The sequence below is a fragment of the Drosophila gunungcola genome, unplaced genomic scaffold (genome assembly GCF_025200985.1).
Source record: "Drosophila gunungcola strain Sukarami unplaced genomic scaffold, Dgunungcola_SK_2 000055F, whole genome shotgun sequence".
Lineage (NCBI taxonomy): Eukaryota > Metazoa > Arthropoda > Insecta > Diptera > Drosophilidae > Drosophila > Drosophila gunungcola.
The window spans coordinates 219,359-224,067 of NW_026453219.1; the positions used below are offsets into that span (position 1 = coordinate 219,359).

The 4,709-nt window shown below is 43.3% G+C and overlaps 1 long non-coding RNA gene across 1 annotated transcript; it reads right to left on the reverse strand.

Annotated features, from left to right (window-relative positions):
- Positions 1-2,766: 2,766 nt before the first annotated feature.
- Positions 2,767-4,709, reverse strand: LOC128264057 (uncharacterized). The gene is made up of 3 exons (XR_008268647.1): positions 4,662-4,709; positions 3,934-4,602; positions 2,767-3,193 (listed from the first exon to the last, which is right to left on the reverse strand). It is a non-coding gene; the product is annotated as an uncharacterized LOC128264057 (long non-coding RNA).

Genomic DNA, 4,709 nt, shown 5'->3' on the forward strand with positions numbered 1-4,709 from the left:
GTCAAAGGCAATCACTCAATATAAATTTGGTGGAACGATCCCACAACCTCTCTGAGCTAGCCGCCCGTTTACGTAGCGAGCGAGAATATATAAGAAATCAGGTCGTTACAACATATTCGATGAAGTTATCGATCGCCGATAATCATCGCCCAATAACCCGATTACCCAAAGCGGGATTATCGCCATCGTCCGATCTGGTCACACTAACCGGAGTCTATAAAGGCGGAGACACCGCCTCAGACCAGACACTTGCTTTCCGACGAGCTTCGAGTAAACATCACCAAGGAGTAATATCCGCGTAAGTGTTCGATTTTAAGTCGGCTCTACGACCTGGTGGATCACCGACGCCCGGTGCGGATTTGGAATACGCACCCAGCCCCGGTAGTGATCACTGAGCCCGGTACGGTTTGCTTTATTCCGGTCCATCTAAGTGAGTTCCTCCCAGAAGTCACGTTTCCGGCTTCAGACCCGCAAACGATACGGAATAAACGGCAGATCGAAACTAACGATGCCCTACACTCCCACATCCCACTAGAAAACCCAAGTAGATCGTTCCTCTAAACGACCTAGAACACAACGAACCCGACTTACTCGAACGACTAGACACGACGACGTCAAGCAGTGAAAACGGCCCTTCCGAAGCGCCGACATCAAGCAGTGCACAATCGGAAACGTAGTCCTAACCAACCATACTATTAAAATATAACCATACTCTGTAGCGTTCGATTTGTGTTGTTCTTTGGGGAAAGGGAGGTAAACCGATCTCAAGAGGAAATAAATTTCTGTCTCGAACCCTGGCCTAGGCGAGCTATACCGCCTCCCAAAAAAGGGTCGTTACAAGGGGTAAGTTTGTTGCGTTCGACTTACTGTCAAGCGCCCTTTTATAAAAAATATATCTCCGCGCCAATAACGGGCCACTGTCGATGTTATTCCTTAACAGTCAAGAGCAGTAATGTCCAGATAAATTCTCATTCTGTTAACAGTCTCAACACCCGCTCTCCTAGCATTAGACTTAAGTAGAGATAGTTAGTTACAATTACGAAGGCTAAAATTGAAGTTTAATATTGTGATCGTGATATGAAATAAAAGTGCAAAATAAATTAAACCAGCGAGTCGGCATTTACTACCAGCAATTTCTACGGACAGAAGTCTGCCACCCTCCCATCTCCTCATTTTGGTTCTTCGGCCGGATCGATCTGCGATTTTCAGCGGCACCGGTTGGTTTTTTGTCAATTTTCAGAATAATCCGAGATAAGTACGATTTTACCATTTGCAACCGATCGCCATTTTGCGACTCCACGGTTTTTCCATTTCTATTTTTATGCGCATAACTTTGCAAAGCGTAAATAAATACGTACATAATTTAAGAGAATAATTTTACATATCCACATTTCTATATCCGTGAAACATATATACGAAAACAAAATACAATACAGTCCTCAACCAAAAAACATTTCCAACTGTCTTAAAAATATTTATTCCACACATTTATTTTCTTCCCCCACACAAACATTTCCAACTGTCCAAGAAATATTTTTTCCATACATATATTTTCATCCCACATAGAAACATTTCCACCAAACATAGCGTCAAAAATTGCATTCCAAATCCACACACACAATATTTACATCCCAGCCGTTTATGTGTGTTAACAAATAAACTCATTGTAATATTATTTTAAATTTATTCACATTTTTGGCGAGTATTTATTTCCAAATATTTAAACAAGTGTATGTGAGAAATACCCAGACATAACAATACGAAGCAGAAAATAAATTTAGTACGGAAATACTCCAGCTCCACTTGTTTTTTTTTCTAAATATATTTGCTTATATATAAATTCTGTTTACAATTGAAATTTATGAACTGTTGGAATTTATGAACTTTTTCCGGGAGCTGCGAAATCCAAAGCTTGAGCAACCAATTCCACTTGGGACAGTGGAAATATTCAACTGGTATTTATTGTTACATTCCATTCATGCCGTCACATATATGGCATAAATTAATATTATTGATTATTATTTATAAAAAGCAGTGCGCCATTCCATACACAAAATAATAATAAATAACTCAAGAAAGAAACCTGAGGGCAAACAAAACATAATTAAATAATAGTATACGAAAACTAATTATACACCTTAAAAATTGTTTTGGTGTGTTCTAACTCACAATATTTATTAATTTTTCCTCATCGAGTTAAAAAAAATGTCATTCGTTCCATTCCGTAAATTCCAGGTTTTATTTTCTGCTCATTTACCAATACATTTATTTTCTCTTCGCTTGAACCTTTTTAAGAATATAATAATTTGATCTTTGTCTAACCTGGTTTCGAATATAATCTTTCTGATTTAGTTTTTGGTTTTTGTTTATTACTATTGTATTTAATTAAAATATTCTGGCTATTGAATCTATCTATGAGTAGCAACGCTAGCTTTAGTTAAACGTTTTTTCCAATCGGGGTTAACGGACAGTGCTCACTTACGCATACTACTTGTATTCCAGAAATTTGCTACACACAAGTTTTACCATAAAAATTGATGACAATTGTTTTATCTACTACAGTGATCTGTCCTATTGTTGTCTTGAACCTGCGATATCCAGATGCTTATTAAATATATTGAAACTAATTTTGGCATCCATATAAATACGAGTCCATTGATTTTAATAGAAATTTGTTTCTTTATTTACGGCCAATAGGGGCAATTTCCTGATTCTTATCCTAGCATGCCCATAGGGAATAAGAAAAATTTGAAGACAGCTCCGCGGGTAAGCTTAGAGCGACCACGATCAACGTTCCCTCGCGTGTCTCAGGGTAAACAAGAACTCAAAACTTTGATTTTCAACGCAAAAAGCGACATATCCTTAAGCTCTCCTGCATTTCCACAGATGAAAGTCACGCGTTCCAGCTTAAAGATCCACACGCAGTATTAGACAATTCGATTCAGCATGTGAAGCGCTTCGAGACCGTTTCGAAAATAAGAGACTGCTAGTAAACAGCCAACTCAAACTAATTTTTAATTTGGGTTCCGTAAGTCCCGAATCTGGCCAGGCTCTGAAAGACCTACAGAGCTGGCTCATTCCAACATTTCTACAGAAAACTGGGATTGACTCCTGGTTTTCCTGTGCGTAGATTGCCAAAACTTACCCTCTCCATATGGGAGCAGTCCCAGTCATCCAAGTCCGACATTCCGACCTGGAATGAAATGAACACGTTTCTTAGCGAACGATACCTAACGCTAGAGGCGATTGAGGAGGATATGAAACCCAGCCACAGCAATCACTCTAACGCTAAGAGTCAACCCGTTCCCAGGAAGCTCAACTCCTTCCAAGCCTTAGTGACCACCTTACTAAACCGAAGAATTGCGATCTGTGCTCAAAAGAGAGTCATCCAGTGCGCTTATGCCAGCGTTTTCTGCAGATGTCTGTAGATGCGCGAACGATCTACATAAAAAATAAGCAGCTTTGCCTAAATTGTTTTGCTAAAGGACACCAGCTACGTGAATGTACTAGCACTCACAGCTGTTTCACATGCCGAACTCGGCATCATACACTGTTGCATAAAGGCAACCCCATTTCCCGTGGGTCTACTTGCGCAATTAGTTCTTCTGCAAGCCCACAAAATCCAGCGGTACAGGGGGCCGCCAACGGTTTAGAAAATCCGCCCTGTGTGCAGAACTATTGCGCAATCGGTGCTAGAACGGTTCTGCTAGGCACGGCCATTGGGAACGAACTACAGAGCTTTTGCTCTAATAGACTCGGGTTCTGAGGCTACGTTTATTTCGGAACGCCTGTTCAATCTGATTAAGCTGCCAGTCCGCCTTAACCAAGTCAAAGTTTCGGGCTTAAATCAGACCGTTTCCGCTCAGGCGACCAGGTTCTGCCATTTTTCGAGCCCCTAACAAGGCAGGCCTTCAACTAGAAACCACAACTTACGTTTTGCCTGAACTGGCTGGAATGCTTCCGTCGTACCCAATTCCACGAGATGCGCTGGTCGATTTACCGGCCATTCCCAGATAGATGTTCTGATCGGAGCCGACATTTTCCGTCCGTGTTACTGAATCATGAATCGAACTTAACGGTCAAGCACAATGGCACACACAAACAGGAGCGCGAGAGCGCACGGATTGCATAGGAGGCGGGTACACGGAGGGCAGTCGAGGCCATCGACTGGCAGCGCCCACCGCCGATGCACCCGCGCGATCCGCGAGGCAAGTCCGCGAGAGAGGCAGCAGTCGGAGGGCGTGCAACCGTAGGGAGGAACCGGAAGGACCGCTGGGCCAAACTCATGTTGGCCGGCGGGGCGCGCTACAGCATTAAGGTAGCAGGGGGCCGGGTGTGGGTTTTCAGGGCCCAATAAAGGGGACCCCAAAACGAAAGACCAGCGTTTTAGTTTTTGGGTGCACAGCACAACACAGCCAATCGCGAAGCGGGGACGGATCGCGGAGCGGAGTCCAAGCACGCGGGCCGGCAGAAAAACGAGGCTCCCGCGGGCGCAGGGTGAGGGGGGTCACTTGCCGCTGCAAGGGTCTCCCGGGGCATGCGGTCCAGGGTCAGCACCCCGAGACATGGCAGGGGCTTAAAGGCATCATGATCATGGTGTCGCTGTAAAAGAAAAAAAAGGTTAGTTACAAAAAAAACAACGTAAAAGTCATTATACTCACCAGTTTTCGCAAGACAACGAGGCCATTGAAAAATTAGGGACTTGGGCG